Source organism: Mustela nigripes, chromosome 3, assembly GCF_022355385.1.
Source record: "Mustela nigripes isolate SB6536 chromosome 3, MUSNIG.SB6536, whole genome shotgun sequence".
Lineage (NCBI taxonomy): Eukaryota > Metazoa > Chordata > Mammalia > Carnivora > Mustelidae > Mustela > Mustela nigripes.
The window spans coordinates 714,503-737,950 of NC_081559.1; the positions used below are offsets into that span (position 1 = coordinate 714,503).

General features: G+C 42.6%; 1 protein-coding gene across 5 annotated transcripts in view; it reads right to left on the minus strand.

Moving 5' to 3' along the window:
* TFPI (tissue factor pathway inhibitor) overlaps positions 1 to 22,985 on the minus strand; it is a 65,065-nt gene extending 42,080 nt beyond the window's left edge. For 2 of the 5 annotated variants that reach the window (XM_059393005.1, XM_059393008.1), the window contains exons 1-2: positions 22,686 to 22,985; positions 1,401 to 1,496 (exon numbers count right to left, since the gene is read on the minus strand). The gene's annotated coding sequence lies outside the window, so the exon portion shown is untranslated. Of the gene's footprint in view, positions 1 to 1,400; positions 1,497 to 11,597; positions 11,737 to 22,685 lie in introns of those variants that run through there. The other 3 variants (XM_059393007.1, XM_059393006.1, XM_059393009.1) reach the window with 3 other exon arrangements.
* Positions 22,986 to 23,448: the final 463 nt, after the last annotated feature.

Here is a 23,448-nt window from a genome sequence, read left to right on the forward strand (position 1 = left end):
CATGAGGTCGCCGAGTCCCGCGCCGGTCCGTTCAGCCGCGCCCCGCGCCCGCCGCAGCCCTGCCCTCCCGGCCGGTCCGGAGAAGGACGCGGGGTGCGCACATCGCAGGGCCCGCGACGAGCAGTCCTCTGGGAAGGAAGCGGCGGATGTGCTGGGAAGAGGCCGCCCGGGCCCCGGGGCGGGAGGCGGCGGCGCCGGCGGGGGAAGCGCGTCCCGGGGCCTCGCGGACCGGCTCGGGCTCGTCCACACCCGCAGGGCGGAGCGGGGCGCGGCGGGGCGCGAGCGCACGTGCCGCTGGAGGAGCGGAAGACGACGCGTCGCGAGGGCCTGCGGGTCACGGGGCGGGGGAGGGCCGGGGCCGCCGAAGGTCACAGGCCGCCGGCGGACCGGCACGTGCGCGGATGGACCCCGCGCGGACACGCAAGGTCGACGGGTGCGGAGCCGCTGGGCGGGAACTCGCGGACGCGGACGTCGGGAAACGTCCGGCTGGACCTGGACGAGCCCCGCGGCCGGAGCTCGACGCCGCGGCAGGGTCCGCCCGAGCCGCCGGGTCCCCAGAGTCTCCGAATCCGGACCCGCGTGCGGCGGGGTTCGGGGGCGGATCCTTCCGAGATAATCGGGCCTCGGGAAGGTTCGCGGTCCTGTAAAAGGTCCCCACCGAGACCCCTCCCGTGCCCCGCGTGAGGTGCGACCTGTGAGCCCGACCCGTGCTGACCCTTTCGATGTCCAGCTCAGTATCAGAAGCGACCGAAGCGGGAACACATCGTACGAATGGGTCATGACTAATGGGCGTAATCCTACGTTAGACACAGAGATTAGGGAACCGAGAGGAAGCCTCGACCCTTGGGGATTTACACGTAGCGAACTGGCTACCTAAAAATGCGACGTGATGCCTAGAGAAATGGTCAAGGATCTTTGTATGCCAGGCACGTAGCAGTAGGAAATGAACCCAACCTAAATTATTTCTCTTGAATAAAACTAGTATTTATTTTGGGGGCAACAAACTAAAATTCCTAAACTTACCTCTGCCAGCAACCTGTTAAATAACCTTTGGAAATAAATTTATACATATATTTTAATGATTTTATTTATTTACTTGACAGAGAGTGAGAGAGCATAGCAGGGGAGCAGGCAGAGGGGGAGGGAAGCAGGCTCTCGGCTGAGCAGGGAGCCATACTCCGGGCTCGATCCCAGGACCCTGAGATGATGACCTGAGCCGAAGGCAGACGCTTAACTGACTGAGCCACCCAGGTGCTCCATATTTTTTAACCTGATTTATAAACACATGACTTTGGCTACATTGTCCTTAAATTCCATTCAAGCTTTAAAAATGAATGCATTTTAATTAACATATTTTATACACTCCACAGAATAATATATAGTTATGTTGTAGAACTTACGTTTTCCATTCACTTTAATGGTAATCTGCAGCGTCAATTTTATCCTTTTAGGTCAAGATGTATTCTCAGGATAGAAGTTCAGCAAGATGTTCTTAGCTGTTATAAAAAAAAAAAAGTGTTCATAGGTTAATACATATTTAAGTCTGAATTAAAAAACCTTATATAGGCTTCTCAACTACAGGATGTTTATAGGATCCTTACTATAGTATTGTGCAATTGTATCTTCTATGGGAGAGTATAGTCAATGTATTTCCAAACTTATATGACAAGGGGCTATTTTCCCATAAAATATTTTTGGAAAATTTCCTTGACAAATAATGTTACATTTAAGGAGAAGTCAGTAGATTATCTGATCTAGAAAAATATTTAAAAGCATGGTGTGAACTGTGCTTTAATAAAATCCAGCATGGATGGCAGGACATCGAGAGGGGAAAATTTAAGTGGAACTGGCCGCTGGGAAGTCGCAGAGGCTCAGACTGAAACTATGAACGGGAACCGTCAGTGGAGCTACAGGGCCAAGGTCAGGTCTGAGAGATGTTCTGAGTTGAGTATTGCGGAAACTGAGTAACTGAGTAAATACAGGATATGAAGGACAGAGAATTCAAGTATATCCTGGGTGATTTACTGTGCTGGGCACACAAATAGGTAAATTAACATAAGTATTGATTGGCGTGCGTAGTAGTAGGGCTGAATTCAGTCTGGAGAGATTGTGTTCTAAGTGGACCTGTATAAAGGCAGTTAAAGACGTCGGACCGGAGCTGGGAAGTGTTTCGCTGAATCACCATCCCTGGGAGGCAGGGTCATTTCCCCAAGGGAAGCAAGCGGTGCCAGTAGGTCATTCCCAGCTCCCCCTTCAACTTTATTTCCTACCCGCTCGGGTCTATGGACGCTGCCTACTAATCCCCTGGCTTCAAAGAAACTGCTTATTTTTAAGCAAACCATACTCATTCTAGATGTTCTACACTGAAACTCCTGTTTCTTGAGACAGGAGTGCCGTCCTCCAAGACCCTGGAGCTGCAGGCTCCTCCTTGAGGAGCCTTTCCAGAGACCTTCTCCCCCAGAAGATTTTCTTCGAGCACCAGATTTAGAAAGTAACCACCACGGGTTCCTTATCATTTTCTACCCCAGTAACCTGGGTTTTCTTTTTTAAGTTTCTTTGCCTTTTCAGTACCAAACTGTAGAAGTTCTTTATCTGTTATAGATATAAATTCCGTGCCAAATGAAAACATATATATTTTATCTTGGTTTATGTCTTATCTCTACTTTTTCATATACGGGTCTTGATGAGCAGAAATTTTTATTTTTAGTAAATTCGATTTTTAAAAAATAAATCGTTCAGTAGCTATTAGTTTATCTACAAGTTGAACAAACATTGCCCCAGTCACTGTTAGAATACTTCATTATCCTCTAGGAAAATTCCCCACCCATTAGCCATCACCTCCGTGCCTCCCAGTTTCTGTCTCCACATGTCTCCTAATTCTGGACAGTTCACAGAAATGAAATAACGCACTATATAGCCTTTTGTGTCGAGCTTTTTTCATTCATGTCTTCAAGGTTCGTCCATGTATAGTATATACCAGTATGTCATTTCTTTTTATTGCTGAAAATATCCTATTGTACAGAGATACCATAATTTATCCATTTATTAGTTAGAGAGCATTTGTGCTTTTTCTACTTTTGGGGGACTATGAATAATGTTATGAACATTTGTGCACAAGTTTTTATGCAGACATATGTTTTCCTTTCTTTGGGGTATATGACTAAGAGGGAAATTACTGTATCATATAGTAATTCTTCTTAATATTTTAAGCAACTTTCAGATTATTTTTCAAAGCAGCTCTACCATTTCCCATTCCTACTAGGAATGTTCTGCTTTGTTTTCTGAATAGCACTTATCACCACTTATATATGTATTTTTGTACATGTTCACTGTCTCCATCACTAAGCATTTTCCATTCAAGCATAGACCCTTTATGTAACATTCACAGTTCCATGTTTAGTACCTGAAATAATAACTGAGGAACACTTGGTGAAAAGCAAATTAACTGGGGGGACGCCTGGGTGGCTCAGTTGGTTAAGCAGCTGCCTTCGGCTCAGGTCATGACCCCAGCGTCCTGGGATCGAGTCCCGCATTGGGCTCCTTGCTCAGCGGGGAGCCTGCTTCTCCCTCTGTCTCTGCCTGCCATTCTGTCTGCCTGTGCTCGCTCTCTCCCCTTCTCTCTCTCTGATAAATAAATAAAATCTTAAAAAAAAAAATAACTGGGATATACTTTGTGACTAAAATTAGGTTACAATATGGATCTTTGGATATATCAATGCAGTTTTATTTATTTCTCTCAGTCCTACCAAAAAATAAAGAGATTAAAAGCAAATGTGACGAGGAGTTGTCCATCCATATTTCTCTTTGTAACACTGTTTTTCATGTTGCTTATTCTCCTTTTCTGGAAGTACGAAATACTTCAATTGATAAATGTGCTTATTTTTTTTTTAAAGAGAAGGTAAATACAGTAGATTTTGTGTTCATAAAATTTTGCTTAAGTGGTAGGTATTTTCCAAATCAAAAGAGGAATAAGAATGATTGCTTAAATCCAATCGAGATAAATGGCAGCGTGTAGGAGAAAGTGTGAAAGAAAGGGAAGTGGTTTGTGTGACTCTAGGAAGTGCGGAGCCAGAAATGGAAAGGAAAAGAGAAGAACCTTGAGATTTTCACTTATTGAGGATATAAGCTTATCTATGAACTTCAAATCAACTATAATCCTCTTAAAAATCTTACCTATATGAACTATTGTGCCCATCTTAAGAAAAGTGAGGCTCAGAAAAAGGGCATAACTTTTCCAAGTAGAATGAGACGGAGCTAAGCTTGCACCCAAACCCCTGTAACTCCGAGCTCATGGTCATCTCAGCAGACCAAGATGCCTTCCCAACCACCGGTCAGTCTTCAACAACATCTACAAAGCACTCTGCCTGTAAGGTTGCTCTGGTTTGCTTGGCAAGTATATCACTGTATACAGGTGGCTGCATTCCTTAGGGAAACCAAGAACCATCAAATCAAACCAAGTAATGTCCCGTGCGATCGTCCCAAAGAAGATCTTTCCTTCTTCCATTGCTCCTTTTTCTCTTTCTCTTGTTTGTCCTTCGTTCCCTGTTCCCTCCAGTGCTGCCCTCCTTCTTCACTCGACTTCGATTTGTTTACGGTTAACAGAAGGTGTGGGATGAGACTGTCATGGGCTCAGTTGTGTCCCTATAGATTCCATGTTGAAGTCTTAACCCCAATACGTCAGACTGTGTCCTATTTGGAGATAAGGCCTTTATTTTTTATTTATTTTTTAAATATTTTATTTATTTATTTGACAGGCAGAGATCACAAGTAGGCAGAGAGGCAGGCAGAGAGAGAGGGAAGCAGGCTCCCTGCTGAGGAGAGAGCCCGATGCGGGGCCCGAACCCAGGACCCTGAGATCATGACCTGAGCCGAAGGCAGCGGCTTAACCCACTGAGCCACCCAGGTGCCCCGAGATAAGACCCTTAAGGAGGTAACTGGGGACAAATGAGTTTGAGGTGAGTCCTAATCCAATATTACTGGTGTCCTCATAAAAAAAAGAAAAAGAAAAAGAAAAATATGGTTCAGATACATACAGAGTAAAGACTTACTACCTATTAGCCCAGAAGAGAGACCTCAAAAGAAATTAGTCTGTGTTGACACCTTGGTCTCCAACGTGCAGGTCTCAGAGCTGTAAGGAAATAAGTCTCCGTTGTTGAAGCTACCCAGTCAGCAGCACATTTTCACGGCAGCCCTGGCTCAATGGTACAGACTGTAAAACCTCAAATTCCAGTTCAGTGACCAGTTATCGAATTTGATAGTTCATCCATCCCTTCTTTGCCTCTGTTTACTCGTTTCTAAAATGGGTGTTTTACTAGAACCGCTCTCAGGGGTGTGAGGATTAAAAGGAGTCGGGGGAGGGGGTCGATTTCAAAGGCACCGGGGTGGTGACCAGCTCAGCAAACCGCCGCGGTCACAATCCAGGTCAGTAATTCCTGACGACGGCCGGGCTCAGAGTGAAACGCAGTCCTGTTCGCGGCGCGTGTCCTTCCTTGAGAACGTTCTCTCAGATTCTTTGAAGGTCTAAAAAATACCTGAAAATAGAGCTCTGATTGGGAAGAGTTCAGGGACCAACGGAGACATTTCAGGTCTCATGGTTACTGTGGAGCGGCTGGGCTGCCTGTGGACACGCGGCCGCACAGACCTTCAGGCAAAGCGAGTCTTGTCGGGCTGTGGCCGGCCGGGCGGGGAGCGGACTGGAAGGGCACGGCCGCGGGGGTGCATGAGCCTGGGAACGTGGGATTCAAAGAGCAAAAGCTCCCAGAGAATGGAAGGGATCCAGAGCTGGGGGTAGCGCCAGGTTCTAGGACATCGTTTCAGGAAAGGCATGAAACTACCTGTGGACAGTCACTCGGCTGTCATTCCCAACTTCTGCTGTTTTATCCTCTCGTTTTTTAAGACTTATTTCTTTATCTGAGAGAGGGAGAGAGAGAGCGCACGCAGGGGGAGAGGCAGAGGGAGAAGCAGACTCCACAGACTGGGGACCCCAAAACGGGGCTTGATGGCAGGACCAGAGGTCATGACCCAAGCCAAAGGCAGTCACTTAACCGACTGAGCCAGCAAGGTGCCCCTTATTCTATCATCTTTAAATTAATCTGGAAAAGTTGTATACTATGTTCATTTGTATATCATTGGCATGGTGCTTATGTAATTTAGACTTCCTAGCTCAAATTTTCTTTTTCATATATTGAACTTTTTTGAAGTCTAACTATTAACCTCGAGATCAATGCATACTTTCCCATGTTGAAAAGAAGAAATTCCATTTTGGCTGCGTCTTTGTAGTGCACCAGTGAAAGACAGGGGAGACAAAATGTGTCAACCAGAAAAGAGAAAAAAATAGCTTCAAGAATAATTCCAATTTTCTGCTCAGCAGTGGCTGATACTGTTACCCTGGTCCACTCAATCTGGCTGGTCCCTGGGGGAGCTACCCTTCTGCCCACTAACATCTGAAGCCTGTTTTTATCTTTAACCTGTGTGCTTCTTTGGCTTTTTTTTTTCATTTTGTGTCAATTTGCAGTACCCAAACACCAAGAATAATGACTGAAGAAAGAAAAAATTAGGATAAAACTTATGGTGGGAAAGCAGAAAGATTAAAAACCCTATAAGGATTATAATAATTTTCTCTTTATGTTTTGAAATTCATTTTTTACAAGTAGTATTTTCAATGGAAAATTTTCAAATATCCATAATGACTAGGTTCCAAAGATGCATTTTTGTTAAAAACTATTTTTAGTAGGCTTCCCACTCCTGTTCCTGAAGGCAGAGTTTCTGAACTTGTACCATCTCAGGGAGAGGTTTGAGAGTCAGACTTTTCTCAGGAAAAGAGTATTTTTTGAATAAATACATTGTGGGAATGCAAATGTGCCGGCAGTTCTCTGAGAGAGGTCTGAGGCTGTGTGAGCGCACATCCGCCACACACCGAACTCTGACGAGTCAGGTCAGGGCCGTCTCTATCGCTGTGTTAACTTTCCCCAGGCCCCACATTCTTGGGACACCGAGTCATCATTATAAATACTGTTTTGGCATTGGGATTATTTACCTATGAAATAAGATTAAAATAAAGATACAATGTCATGAGGTTCTGAGTAAATGGAAATACATACCACATTTATTTTAAGAAATACTGAAAGTACAAAGATATCATTATAAGACATCATTTTTTTGTAATATTTTATCTTTTTTTGAGTGGTTTCTTATCGTTCGGCTTCTGTATCTTGACAATAATGCTGTATAGCCAATGGGACAGATACACTGGATTTATGTTAGCAGTTCGTGATTTGTTCCCGACGTCCTATGCCCAGCTGGCTGGTAAGCGACAGAGGCAGGACTCAATCCCGGACTTGCCCAGAGATTTCCTTAAAATAAGCAAGACTCAGGGGACAAAGATGAAATCCGACTCAGGAAAATATAATTCAGTATATTAACTACTTATATCTCTCTGTATTTATTTGTCTTTGAAATATTGATCTTCATTGTGAATCAGAGACAATGAGTAAGTAATATCACCAAAGGAACGACAGGATAAAAATCAGTTTCTCTGGTTTGCTAATCCTGTAAGTCCAATTCATTAACTAAAACTAATTTTTACTGTGGTTATTATTACTATTTTTGATTTATTGAGTTGCCTAAATGTTTCTATTCCTGGTTTAAAATATATACTTCATAGTGATTATATTTAATACAGCATAAATATTTCTACATCATTCTATCCATATATATGGGAAGTTGGTTTTTGACTCAACCTACCTAAGCACATTCACTAAGGGCATAGGTCAAGGCCTTAAAAGACCTGGGGGGGGGGGTGTCCCTTACACTTGAGACGAGGACCAGAAGTTCACCCAGCAGTTACAGACCCAGTGGACAGAACGAGTCTCCACAAAGGAACACCTAAAAGAGGTGCCTGAAAATCTGTAAAGTATCATATTTTCTTTTTTTCTCCAAACTTTAGAGGAAATAGAAGCTACATCTACAAACATTTAAAAAAAAAAATTTTTTTTTGACTAAAGACCAAATCTGAAGGAGCACGTGGCTGGCTCCGTCAGCCGAGCATCTGACTCTTGGTTTTGGCTCAGGTCACAAACTCAGGGTCCTGGGGTTAAGCCCCGTGTCAGGCTCTACCACTCAGCAAAGAGGCTACTTGTCCCTCCATCCATCCATCTGCCCCTCCTCTCTCTCCCTGAAAAAAAAAACAAATAAAACCTTAAAAGAGAGAGAGAGACCGTGAGAGAGGTTCATATGATATATAATATTATTGCAAGTGGAAATGGTGAGACGTGGGCTGATCGGTCAGTAAAATACAAGGTAAATTCACGGTAATTGGATGGTTAAAATCACAGGGAAGATGAGGAGGAGAAAAGAATCCAGCGCAGCTACATTTCCTGATTTAACAATGTGTCGATGCATCGTTCCAGGCACGAGTCGAGAAGCCAAAGACGAGGAACTTGTTGCTTCAGGAAAGTGATGACGTCCGTGAGAGGCAGTTGGAGTGTGAAATGTGTGTGAGACATTCCCGGTGTAAGGACCTATTCAGCCAGAGCGACTCCACCTCCGTTAAACAGCCGTTTTGTTGTTTGTGCGGAGAACGTAAACTGACCCGGCACCCACCCCCAGAGAAACTTACTTAGAAGCAAGTCTGGGAAACCGGTAAAATATGGTCGGCCGGTCCCTGGTAGAGCCCAGAATGCGAGGACGAGTCAGGCCAGGTGGGGACATGGAGTCAGTGAAGCGCACATTCTGTCTCCCTAACCACCGGAGAATGCAACCCCCACCTTCGGGGCGCCAAGCTTGAGCACCAGTTCTGACCGGAGTGATGGGTTCGTTCCAACAGCTACTGCAGGGTAAACTGGAATTCAAGTGGCCACTTGCCTGCGTGCGGCCCGACACGACTATGCAATGTTACAATCCCACTGGCCACCGATGTGTGGCCGGGCCTTCGCTCTAGAAGCGTTAGTCTGTGAGGCTGGGAGGCGTCGCTCACTTCGGGGGCGGCGCTGGCCGGTCAGTCTGACTTCTAATACTCGGCATAGAATAAATCTTTAAAAAACGTGCACCTTGTCTCAGTCTCGTTCTTTGATAACAGACCCTGAGAACAGGAGCCATGAAACAAGCAGCCCAGTATGTAGACGTGGGGCTCAGGGCCGATGTCTCTGCTGGAGACAGAAACGTGACAATCGAAGTGTAAAGGTTCATCACTTCCGTGGACTGGTGTGTGAGAAACGGACTTTGTACAGCGTTTGCTCTGGACCAGGCACTCTTCTTCTTCAGGTGGTTTTACAAACTTCAGTTTGTGTGACCTGTGACTCTACGAGGTCAGTGTGAAGACTGGAAACAGATACCCGAGAGCGAAAGTCCGCAGAATGAGGAAGAGGAAGAGATCTGAGCAGAGCGAAGAACTCGCCAGGGAAGCAGGAGGAGACCCGGCGAGCCACAGCGGCAGGAACGTGAGGGGACATGGGCACTTGGAGTCGACACTGTCTAAAGCACAAAGGGTTCGAAGTAAGGCAAGAGCTAAAAACGCATGCGTGGGGTTTTGTGACAGTGACATTGTCATCGCCCTTGCAAAATTACAGAGGATTTGGTTCGGTTTCGTGGGCAGCAGCAGGTGAGCTATCGAAGGGACTGAGCAGAGGCTGTGAAAACAGCAAGTTAGGGTACCATTTTATGAGCGGACCCTGAAGAACCAGGAGTGCTGTCAGGGACACTTGTGGGGGGTAGAGTTCGTTTCTGCCACTAGAGAGAGGGAGGCGAAAGCTAAAACAAAAGTAAAATGAACAGAGGGGCCCTGGGGGGCTCCGTTGGTTACACTCCCAACTCTTGATTCCAGCTCAGGTCGTGATCTCAGGGTCCCAGGACTGAGCCCTGCAGGCTCCACACTCAGCAGGGAGCCAGCCCCTCCCCCCGCTCCCACACGTGCTCTCCGTCTTTCTGAAATAAATAAGTGAATCTTTGAAAAAATAAAATGAATAGAGGGTCCTGGGCAGCAGGCAAAGAGGGTCTTTGGCCTGAAGGAGAGAGTATATTCCGTTAAAACAACACGTTCTCTTTTTCTCTGGGGCCAGGGAGATAGAGGGACGCGATGCATGTCCAAGTGTGCACACGCACGTGTGTGTGAGAGTTGTTAAAGGACAAGTAGAAAGTAGATTTTCTTGCTGTGACTCAATTTTCTAGGTGACTGAGAGGTTGAGATCGTTCAAAAAGTCAAGAAGTAGTGGGCTTTAAAAACGTGAGGGTTTGATCCTCTCTCGATGCAGTAAAAGGGCATATTGAAAATTTCTATTAAAGGATTTATGGGGGGTTCCTGGGTGGCTCAGTGGGTTAAGCCACTGCCTTCGGCTCAGGTCATGATCTCAGGGTCCTGGGATCGAGTCCCGCATCGGGCTCTCTGCTCAGCAGGGAGTCTGCTTCCTCCTCTCTCTCTCTCTCTCTGCCTGCCCCTTCACTTGTGATTTCTCTCTGTAAAATAAATAAATAAAATCTTTTAAAAAAAAAAAAGGACTTATGGGTTTCTGGAATCCAAAAATTATCAATGCATAATAATTTATGCCTCAAAAGTCAGTGCTCCTTCTCTCTCTCCGGATATAAAAATTAAACTTTGGAAGGATTCAGCGTTGGATTTTGTGAACTGGACAGACATAAAAGACTTTGAGGAGTGTTGGCCTGAGCAAATACACAAGAAAAATTGTTGTTCGTGCAGAAAAATACGCTCTAGTAAGGGAATACGAATTAGGCCACTGAGATTATGGACATATTTTGAACTGTTTTTAATGATTTACTTCTTTATTTTAGAGAGAGCGACAGAGCGCATGCACAGGATCAGGGGAGGGTCGATGGGAGAGGGAGAGAAGCAGACTCCTGCCGATCCAGTGCCCGCGGGCTCAGGGCTAGACCTCACAACCCTGAGATCAGGACCTGAGTCGGAGTCCACAGGGAGCTGCTCAGCCGCCCAAGCCCCCCAGTTGCCCCTTATCTGGGACGCCCGGCACCGCTGTCTCCGTTATCTTACTTGCCGCACATTTAACCACATTCTTTACCACTTTCACGGGAATCGGCAGTCTGTTCAGAGTCTAGTTCTCAGGGAGAGATAACCTAGAACTGCCCCAGGGGTACATTTATTAATAATAAACTGGTCAGGGGTGCCTGGGTGGCTCAGTGGGTTAAAGCCTCTGCCTACAGCTCAGGTGATGATCCCAGGGTTCTGGAATCGAGCCCCGCATTGGGCTCTCCTCTCAGTGGGAAGCCTGCATCTCTTCCTCTCTCTCTCTGCCTACTTGTGATCTCTGTCTGTCAAGTAAATAAATAAAATCTTTGAAATAAATAAATAAATAAATAAATAAATAAATAAATAAATAAACTGGTCAGTAGTCCACATTCATGGGTGACTCCACTCCCCTCACAGGGATTGGTATTTAATTGTCTCTACATGATAAATCGCTAGCCAACAGCACGAGATAGAAAATACGCCATGTTCCCAGGATGGGCACTTTTGAACAAAATCCTTTCTCTAATGGAGCCACACGGGAAAGGCCACATGATGTTCCTGTTCACTGGCCTCGATGCGGTGCCTTTGGCTGAAGCAACCATCATGTACGACTGAGAATTACCTGAAATAAAACTGCATGTCAGGGGTGCCTGGGGGGCTCAGTCGGTGAAGCCTCTGCCTTCAGCTCGGGTTGTGGTCCCAGGGTCCTGGGGTTGACCCCTCATGGGGCTCTCTGCTCAGCGGGGACCTGCTTCCCCTCCACCGCCTGCTGCTCCCTCTGCTTGTGCTCTCTCTGTCTCAAATAAACAAATAAAGCCTTAAAAAGAAAACTAGCTGCTCTAAGTGATAGAGAGAAACGGACAGATCCTGGTTCACTAACCAGTCTTGAAGCCTGTTACCCCTCTGCTTTGTGTGATAAGACCATGTAACCAGGTACGTAGCCTCAATGTCTAAGCTAGCGGTGCTGTGGCTCTGTCCTGCCACCAGCCCGATGTGACCTAACTGGTAGTTATTGTGCCATTTTTGCTTCTACAAACTGGTTATGAATCAATTTGTTTCAACTGCTCTTACTTGGAGGATGTTGAGGAGATGAGATAATACCAGTACTACACAGCCCAGGTCAGAATCCCCTTTCCTTATCATTAAAACTATTTGACATTAAAATAATGCCTGATGGGGGTGTCTGGGTGGCTCAGTTGGTTGGACAACTGCCTTCGGCTCAGATGGTGATCCTGGGGTCCTGGAATCGAGTCCGCGCCCGGCTCCCTGCTCAGAAGGGAGTCTGCTTCTCCCTCTGACCCTCATGCCCTCTCAAGTAAATAAATAAAATCTTAAAAATTTAAAAAAGTAAAATAATGCCTGATGTTTTCTTATAAAAGTCAAATTTTTAAAGTCTTTTTAAAACAGCTTTAGTGTCTTTTTTTTAATTAATCTCTTTAATTAACCCAACATGGACTGAAACTCACCACCCTGAAATCAAGACCTGCCTGGTCTCCTCCGTCTACTGACTGAGCCAACCGGGAACCCCTGCACAGTGAATTTTTAGATTATGTTTCAGAAGTACATGTAGAGGAAAGGTAAAATATGGGAAACAATGAAGCAAAACGCAATGCTTTGGTAAGTAAATAATATTAGAAACACAGAGTGGTTCAAAAAGAAAACAAAATCAAAACAACAACCAAAAAACCCTCCTGAAATAATTGCAGACTATTGACTCCACTCATGTTTACCTAAAGATTGGCCAATTCTCCAGGAAAACATCTCCTGGGTCTGGTTCTTATTACAGGAAGTGACATTTCCGGAGAATTGTGAAATGTAAAATTCCCTAATGTTAGTTCATTGGTCAAATCCTAACACTGATTTGTAGAGTAGATTGTGATAAAAAGCTTTGTTACTCTTTCTTTTACTTTCAGAAGCAGCGCTCAGATATGATTTCATAAAGTTTCTTCTAAGAATAATACATTAAAAGCTGCTCACCACGAGGCTTAACTTCTTGTCATGTAGAATGTAAGAAATGAAAGTAAAGAGGTAGAAAGAGCATCTTCGTGTCACAAACAGCTTACATGTACAAACTATTTATTTAAAAAAATAAACCAGGGGCACCTGGGTGGCTCCGTGGGTTTAAGCCTCTGCCTTTGGCTCGGGTCATGGTCTCGGGGTCCTGGGATCGAGCATCGGGCTCTCTGCTCAGCGGGGAGCCTGCTTCCTCCTCTCTCTCTGCCTGCCCCTCTGCCTACTTGTGACCTCTGTCTGCCAAATAAATAAATAAAATCTTAAAGAGGCAGGCAGAGAGAGAGGGGGAAGCAGGCTCCCCGCTGAGCAGAGAGCCCGATGTGGGACTCGATCCCAGGACCCTGAGACCATGACCTGAGCCGAAGGCAGAGGCTTCACCCACTGAGCCACCTGGGTGCCCACTGCTTCCATTTCTTTTCTTTAAGGGGGAAGAAGCAGATAAAGTTGGTATTCTATATCTAAACCGAACCTGAGTTTTCTGAGAATTCAATTCTCTTCAACTACTAATGCTAACAGCTCCAAACAGAAGCAAATGGAAAACATACACATGAGCGCAGTAAATTTAGGTGTGAGGAGAAAAAAAGAGCTGGATACATTCAGTGTGGCTTTCTCTGTCACTGGCAGTTCCGCCTTAAACAGAGAACAATACAGAAAAATCTGGGGCGCCTGAGCGGCTCTCTCTCTGTCTGCTGTCTGCCTAGATCTGTGTCTCTCTTCTGGTTATATAACTCACTCGTTGATTCTAATGACTCTAATGAATCTTTTGGTTATACAAGTGTATTAATTCTTTTTAAAAAGATTTTGTTTGTATATTTAGAGAGAGACAGAGAGAACATGAGTGGGGAGGGGCGGAGGGAAAGAGAGAGAGAATTTCAAGCAGACTCTGTGCTGAGCTCGGAGCCTGGCATGGGGCTCCACCTCACCACCCTGAGAGCATGACCTGAGCCTCAAATCAAGAATCAGACCCTTAACCAACGGAGCCAGCCAGGCGCCCCAATTATTTATTAATTCTAATGACTCTATTAACTCACACTGACTGTGACATCTATGGGCAGGAGGTATACGAACTTTGGAAAGACGTAGGAAGACAGTTGAGACCGTTCAAATCAGAACTGTGAGTGATAGCTAGTGGAGTTCAAGCTGACACTACCTTTTCCTAGTTCAAGAATCAATAACTGAAGTCAGGTCAAATTTCTTATTTCCCCTCAAAGTCTGTTGCAGTCCCAGATTTTGTGTCTGTTTAGACAAATATATTAGAGTCTTCTCAATGTTCTGCTTCTGATTATCTCAATTTATTTGAGAAAAGCAGAGCAAGAGCAGAGCAAACTGTGAGCCCATGTGTGAGGTAGAGGCCCAGAGCAGACTGCCCCAAGACGGGCCGCTCTGGCATGATTCTGAGCTGACGGCACTCGACATCCTAGGAGCTCAAGAAAAACTCTTGCCCCTCCCCTAATTACACAGAAGAACCTAAACCCAGGGATCTTTCCCAGAATAAAGGTTATTAACGGAGATAAATTTTAGCTTGAGTGACCGAGCTGTATGACGGTACGAATATCTAATCACCCAACGTCTGTTCACCGGACCTCTCTGTGAACCCCACCCTTTCCTCCGAAGTCCGAGACCTCCACCCCCTTCTTCTTAGATCAGGATGACAAAACTACCTCGTCCTGCCGGGCTGTCTCTGGAATTTGTCTGCCTGCGTGGATTCCCATAGGTATGATAACGAATTTGATTTCTCCTGTCAATCTGCCTCACGTCAGTTTAGTCTATGTCCAGCCAGAAGGGCTTCTGAAGAGGCCACGAAGCAGGTAACTTTGTTCTGGCTGGAAAAGGGTTATTACTTCCAAATATTATCTAAAGTTTTCATCCTTAAGCACAATAGATTGCGACTGTCGGTGACGTACCCATCCTGAGTTCAGCTTCCCGGAGTCATTGTTATAAAGGAATAGGCAGCCCCGGGGAGCTGAGTCAAGCACTTGTAGGAACCGTGAGTGTGCTCACCTTTAGCTACTTCCGTTCCAGATGCAAAATGTCAGACCCGTGGAAGAATGAGAGCTATGGGCCCAGAGAATGAAAGACAATGATGCCACTTCCTTTCTGACTCAGAGCATCCTACAAATCGTTCTCTTTTCCCCTGGTTCCTTACAACTAATGCTCATTATTTTACAGTTTTATAAAGATGAGTTAGTTTGTCCAAATAATCATTTCTTTCTTTCTTGTCCAAATTCAACCTAATACATACTCATTTAATCAGGAATTTGGTAACATCTTCTTCTAAATGCCCTACTTAATTCCTTTGATTGTAATTTTCTGAGAATTGGGAACAGAGTGTTGATTTTTTTGGTAAGCTACTTTAAATCTTAATGATTAAATTAATGTATACATTATTAAAATGTATGACATTGCATACTTTTTGTATCATGCAAAGAATCTAATATATAAAAAGTATATACTAGGAAAGCCTGGGTGGCTCAGTGGGTTACGCATCTGCCCTTGGCTCAGATCATGATCCCAGGGTTCTGGGAAGGAGCCTGCATCAGGCGCCTTGGTCGGCAGGGAGCCTGCTTCTCCTTCTGCCTGCTGCTCCCCCTGCTTGTGCAGGTGCTTTATCTCTTTCTCTAACAAATAAACAAATAAACTCTTTAAAAAAAAAACAAAACAAAAAATAAAAAGCATATAGTTAATGCTCAACTTTGAAGATACTAAAAATCGAATCTGCTTCTTCAAGGATAGCGACAGAACTGAAAGTGGTCTTGAAATGATTTAATCTCCTCTTTGGTTTCTCAAAAAGATCTTTTCTCAAAGATTTCTTTTTCATGGGATAACTTTATGGCTTATCTCACACCAAAAACCTTACAAAGAGGGGCACCTGGCTGTCTCAGTTGGTAGTGCATGCCACTCTTGATGTCAGGGCTGAGTTTGAGCCCCATGTTGAGCATAGAGATTGCTTAAAAACAAAAGTCTTAAAAAAAAAAAAAAAAAAACTTTATAAAGATAACTTCTTTACTTTGCCATCTGCAGGACATATTACTACCTGTTTCTCTTTTTAACCCTAAGTCTATATATTGTTTTCTTTAGCTATTTAATCACGTCCCAGATATAGCCTTCATGGGACATGTAAGCTCCTGAGGCAAACGACACACTCCTCTCTAAAATGCAGATACGCATACGCACAGACACTTTTTCACACATATTTCTGAAGACCACGCGTGGATGCCCACTCATTCCTGTCTTTTTAAGTGAGGCGTCCGGTACCTATGACAAGGACGGATGGCCCCTCGTATCTCTCTGGCTCCTCAACATGGAGATGACGGTATGGTGTGCAGCAAGTGATAGTGGAAAGACTAATGTTGGTAGAACAGTGAAGTGGCAAATAGTCATTTCAGGAACCTCTAACCTTTTTCAGGGCTTTAATTAATGAATGCAATCATTAATTAAACGGCTTTAAAGGAGATGACCACTATAGAAAAAAATCTCTCCTGCCATGTGAATTGAAGCTAATCTAAATTCTCCTGATTAAACGTCTTTCCTCAGGATTTCCTTAAGAGAAAACATACCAAGAGAGGTTAATCCTGGGAGGTCTGGAACCGGATGTAATAAAATTATTGGCACCGAAAGAAGGGCCTAGGCATTTCTAGGAAAAACTGCTTATTTCACAATTTTTTGATAAACCACATTAACATCAGGATGTGGATGTATAATGATTTCTCGTTGTGTAACTGCTTCCTTGCCTTGTAGACTGAAGGACTACGCTAAATGAGATTAAAACCACGGAACTCAAACAGGATGTGCAGAGACTCGAATAATGCACATGCTCTCATCCATGGCTATGAAGTCAAATTCTAATGCTGAATATAAATTTTGTCGACAGTATTTATTATTTGGGATCATGCTTGCTTCGCCTGGCATAGATGATTGCATTCTGAGGTACCGTGAAGCATCCTCATAGATAACCCACGTCACCGGACTCGCGGAGAGAGAGGAGCGAGCCTGAGAAGGACAACGGCCTCCGACGGGCCGTGTGGCTACGTGGGCAACATAAACGACTTTCTTAACATGTAAATCTGTTTAAAAGATAATTAGCCCCCAATTTTGACAAATGTGTCATAGTACTATGTTAATAAAAGGCATTTGGAACCAATGCCTAGTCTTTCCAGCTTCATAAATTTTCTGTAAATCTAAATATATTTAATTAAAAAATTTTTTAAAAGATAAGTCACTAAAACCAGAATAATGACATTGTAGTGTGTTACTAATCACATATATGGAACCAAGATGTATGACTACAGTAGCACAAAGGCCAAGGAAGGAAAAGTAGAAGTTTACTGTTGGAAGTTCTTATGCTGTAAGAGAAGTGGCTTAAAATCTCTTGAAAGTAGACTGAGATATATCAAAGCCCCAAACAACTGTTAAAATAAAAATAATGATAGCAAATAAACCAACAGAGGAATTAAATATTATCATACATAATACTAAATTCAAAAGAAGACCCCAAGTAAGTAAAAAAGAAAACAAAAATAGGACCAATAGAACAATAGCTTAATGAGAGACTAAAATCCGAACATATAAATTATCACATCAAATGTAAATGTTCTAATTTAAAGGCAGATATTGTCTGGGGCACCTGGGTGGGTCATCAGTTAAGCGTCCCACTCTTGATTTTGGCTGAGATCACGACCTCAGGGTCATGGAATCAAGACCTGTCTTGGGCTCTTTGCTCAGGGAGGTTGGCTTCTCTCTCTTTCTCTCTCCCTCTGCTCCTTCCCCCGCTAAAGCATGTGCACATATAGACACACACACTTTCTCAAATAAATAAAATATTCAAAAATTAAATAAAGGCAAATTTTGACTGATTGAATAAAACATCAAGACCAAACTATATGTTGCCTAAAAGCCCATTTTATATACGAACACAGAAGTTACAAGTTCAAAGACCTTGATATAGACTGATAAAATAGAGAAGGTACAAATCACTCATGTCAAGAAGTAGAGGTTTCACATCATTATCGATTCTAGTATGTTAATATTATAAACAAATTTATGCCTATAAATTTGACATCTTAGATAAAAGCACCAATTTCTCGAAACACACAAACTACCAAAGCTCACTGAAGAAGAAATAGATAACTTGTATATCCCTATAATTATTTTTTTAAAAAAATCAAATTTTGTAATTATAAACCTTTCTACAAAGAAAGCTTCAGTCCCAGATGGTTTCACTGGCGAATTGCACCAAACATTTAAAGAAGAAATAATATGAATTTTACATCAACTACTCCAGAAAATTGAACAGAAGGGAGGGAATACTTGCCAACCCAATCTGTGAGGCCCAAATTACTCTGGTACCAAAACCAAAAAAAATATGACAAAAAAAAAAACAGCCTCCAGTACAGCAATATTAGGTAAAAATATGTTCCTGTTTTCATCAGGAAACAAAATAGGAAGAATTTGCTTTGATTTTTAAAAATTCAGGTATCCAACACCATAATATTTGTACTTTTATTCTATTATTTGAGAAAATGAAAAGGGAATGTTATTAGGAATCTAGAATCCTTCAAACTGAATTGTTGTTAACAGTTTTCTTTTAGTATTCTCTATTGTAGTAGATACACCATAAAATATGTGGTTGTAACCATTTAAAGTGAACAGGGCAGTAGCGTTAATTCCACTCACAATGCTGTACAATCATCGCCACTATCTACTTCTGAGATCCTTGTCGCCCCAACCAGATCTCTGTATGCAGTAAGCAATAACTCACCATTCAGCCCTTCCCCTGATGCTGGCAGACTCCAGTACACTCTCGGGCTGTGTGAACTTGTCTACTCTGGATAGACACATGGAATTATGTTCTTCTGTGTCTGGTTTATTTCACTTGGCAGAACGTTTTCAGGGTTCATTCATGTAGCATGAGTCAGAAATTCATTCATTTGTTTTCATGTATATTTGAAAATAGTTGGCCCAAAAATAAGCAAGAGTAGGCATATGAAATTTTGATATAATTGTTTTGATTCATTTCCTTAGATACTATAGTTTCCTAAGTGAACCCTAAAAATATTATCAAAATTTGCAACAAACACTATTTTTCTGAAGACTCAACCCATTACTAAGATTTACTCCATTTCTAAGCCTTGTGGAATGAAAAATGAGGGGATGCCTCCAGATGGGTCATTATGGACAGTCAGACCCGGAGACAGACAGACTGACGGCAGAGTGGTGCTGGTGCTGAGGGTGTGATACAGCTGAAGAGATCCATGGCATATTACGTTTGGTGATCAAAACCCTACATTTTATTAGGGCCATAGGGATTGATACCTTCACACTTCTGATGTTGAAACAACATAATACCTACTCAGTGTGGAGAGAATGCTACCAGTACATTTTGATTTGGGGATTCCTTCCAATAAGTCCATGTCACCTTGGGAAACTCGCCCACCAGATGGAAAAACTGGGATAGAAATATTGCATCATTGGAACTTCCACTGCGGGCCATGGTGTCCTTTTACTCTTTTGTTTTTAAAATAAAATTAAAGCGTGTTTATTCCAACCGAGAGAGAACATAAACCCCCAAGGGAAGGCCTGAAGAGAGATGAATAGAGGAGATTTGACATGGGCCCAGCACTTTTGGCTATTGCTTCTGGAAAAAAGAAATGTGGAAAAGACTAGGTCACCCTCAACCTTTTGTTAGTTGAATCTTTTTGTTCCCCAAAGATTTTATCTATTTATTTGAGAGAAAGAGAACAGAGAAAGAGGGAGCAGCAGACCCACTGTTGACTGAGCAGAGTGTGGAATGAGGGGCTCAGTCACAGGACCCTGACACCATGACCTGAGCTGAAAGCAGACACCCAACAGACTGAGCCACCCAGGCGCCCCTCGGTAGTTGAGTCTAAGCTCTTGTTCTACACCTACCACTTGGAGAAGAAGTGGAAACAAGGAAAGAAGAGTAAGGGGAAGACTGGGCTCCTGGAAATGGTGTATCCTGCCAAGAAACCAGTTACTGAGGATCTCAGAGACCCAAGAGAGATGGTCTAGCATGAAAGAATTTTCTGGAATAAATTGTACCCTTTCTTCATTTGAGTTAGATTTAATATTCAGAAACGAGGACTTCATTAGTAGCTCAACTTCTTTTTATTTTTTGTTAAGATGTTAATTATTTATTGGAGAGAGAGAGCATGATAGGGGAGGGTCAGAGGGAGAAGCAGACCCCCTGCCAAGCAGGGAGCAGGATGTGGGTCTCAATCCTATGACTCCAAGATCATGACCTGAGCCAAAGGCAGTTGCTTAACCAACTGAGCCACCCAGGCGCCCAAGTTACTCAATTTCTTGAATTCAGATTTCTCCAAACCACAAAACAATCAGAAGGAATTATAGTAATGATATATTTCTATAAAAACTAATGCATTTAAGAATATTTGTTTTAAAAAAGGCAGCTCTATAAATTAATTTCCCAAGTTAAATATTTTAGATGGAAAACAGAAAAGCGAGTGGTCGGAGACCGTCTTTACTGAAACAGCGGAATTAGATTACAGGACAGTTCCCTGATGGTGTCTACATACCAAAAATGAATTGGCAATACAATTAACCTATTTTAACCAATACTATTATTATTCAACTTAGCTAATGTATACTAACAAATAGTTTGAAAACCCCATTCTAAGAACTTCCTTCCCTTTCCAGATTGTCTTTCCTGCCTTTTACTTTTTTACTTTGCTTTTTTTTCCTGCTAATTACGTGGTGATATGAGGTATAATCTGTCTTAAAAATTCCAGACACTGAATTTAAGCCAACCATTTCTAAAGAATATATAGCACATCTGCTATTTGGTCAGCTGTTATGTATTCTGGGAATAAGTAAAGCCTTTTGAACTTGGCCTTTTCTTCCAGTAGCTAGTCATCCTGTCCAGTTATCTTTTGAATTTGAGTAATACAGATAACCAAGATCAGGGAATTCATTCTGAAGAAAAGAGTAAATTAATGTTATGAAAACTATAATTTAACACAAAATAGTTTTCCACTTCATAGATTATCTTTCAATTTAGCAAAAATGTTTATTATAGAAGCTTCTAGTCAAAATAGTTGTACGACCAACACGTAAGTGAAGCCTTGGGTGACAGACAAACAATCAGACCAGTAAGCACCGAGAGCGTAATTCATGTGGACAGGAGCCACGTTTCCCAGGGGGATTTTGATCCAGTCATTGGAGGTGAAACAAATTCTTAAAGGTATCAGACTAGACCTTTAAAAAAACAAAAACAAAACAAAATTTGTGCCATTCAGCACATCTAATAGAAAGAGGAACCAAATGGTAATGGGATGTCACTGAAGTTCTCCAGGAGGATTCTAAGGTCGGGCACCTAAAGACACATTTGGTTTCCCAGTGTAACGATTCAAATTGTTAAAGTATTTTAAAGTTTTGGTTTTAAATCTATAATGTTAATTATCTGTATTTACATTATTTTAAATGTAATCTCCGATGATCTCTGAGTATCTAATATCATTTTATTAACCCGCAGTCTCTGAATCAAATTTCATACTCCAACACATTTTCAAAGACATTACTCACTTTTTAGCTTAAAGATCAGATGAGATACAGATAGCACGTCTTGAAATAATCATCACTAGAATGATGAATCACAAAAATCTAAACATGTTTTAGGAAAGGGTTGTGTTAGGTTTAAAAACTTTGCAGTATCTCAAAATTGACATGTTTCCCTTCTGACCTAAATATTAGGCCTTTACACATAAAATACGGCTCTCTGGGCTGTATGCTTCCTGCCTGGGCTCTGCTCTTTGTGTTTATCACACAGTTTACAGAGTCATTTGTGACTAATTTCCAGAGCACTGTGACTCAGGGTGGCTGTTGCTTATCTTTTCTTTTTCTCCTACATGGCTCTGCTCTTGGCCTTCATTTTTTGGTAATACTTACATAAAAGAGCTTTCTCCATCATTAAATAACTTGGTCTCATTGTAGTTCTGTGGTGGTGTGCTTCTATAGTATGTGCTTTTATTTACTAATGTCTTTTCATAACCATCAGGACATGATAGTACATCATGGAGATCTATGGAGATCTATTGCTCTAATTAACATAATTACACTATCTGTAGTGCAATTCTCATCCTTATACTTACACTTAAATATTCTTATTTAAGTATCTTAGAATATGAGCTTTGGTCTTTAAAGACTTGTAAAGCATTTCCTCAGAGAGGCTTAGTTACTGTAGGCATAAAATATTTAATTTAGATTACAAGAATTCTAATGTGTATACTTCATTTTAACTGTCAACATTAAAAGGAATGAAAAAAAATTTCTTTAAACATGCCAGAGAGTCTCATTATCATATTTCTTTGTGTTAATAAATAATATTTAAAAGTAAACCAAATATTCAGAAAATTCTAATTAAACACACAATTAGTAAGAATTGCCACTACAAGTGGAAAATTATAAGAAAGGCTACATCTCACCAACTTCTGAAAGAAAAAGCATAAAGATATGCTGCCCATACATTCCCTTATGACGGCAAAGTGCAGAGAGCTGGATTTGGGAGTTTACTTTGTTTAGAGAAGGGTCAATACCCCTCGCCGGTTGAACGACAACGGTCCTCCCCTACCAGGCTTTGCCTCTCAGTAGGATCCTGCTCTTCTTCCCCCAAAAAAGAAAAATTATTTCTCAAGGGCTAGAAAGTATCTTGCCAAATACTCACGAGTAAAATCTCTGACGAAAGTTCTTTGAAAGATTTTTCTCAGCGCGGAGTCGAGGGCACTTTGTCCTCCCTTCCAGGCAGTGAAGAGGGGACTTATCTCCTCTGCGTTGTCTTTTAAACAGATCCAGAAACTGCGGAGCGGAGAATTGTGCGCGATGTAATCTGATCCTGCGGCCGCAGAGGGCGAGGAGGGAGTTGAGGATCCCACGGCCCAAAGCTCCTGTCTGCTGGAGCAGAGAGGGAGCCTCCGGGCTGGTTGCAGAGATGGAGCGTGGTTGGGACGACCCAGGCTTCCTGTTTAGGTCACTGCAACAGTATTTAGGCTAATTTTGCCAAAACTCTTTGAAAGGCTTTTCTTTTATGGACGAAACAAAGGAAACAGCTTACACTAAGAATTCACGATTACTGTTCTGAAATAACCCTTTCTTCTACTTTCTAGGATTCCTTTTGCAACAGTTGAAAAAACAGAGCACTTCCCCCCACCCAGAGTTACATATTTTTAAAGCAGTCTATATGTAGTATTACATTGTTACTTAATAAAATGAACATTTTTCCAGTTTGCTTTTTCTTCAAATTATTTTGTCCATAATATCAGTATACTTGTGCAAAAATCTGGCGGCTACTCCAGTTTCCTATGATTAGAGGGAATACGCTGCCTTCTCTGTTGCAGCACGTCGGGCTGTGAGCCCCGCAGCTCAGCTAGTTGCTGCTGTTGCAACTTTGGTCAATTATGTAAATTCTTTTGTGTCTCTGTTTCTTTTTC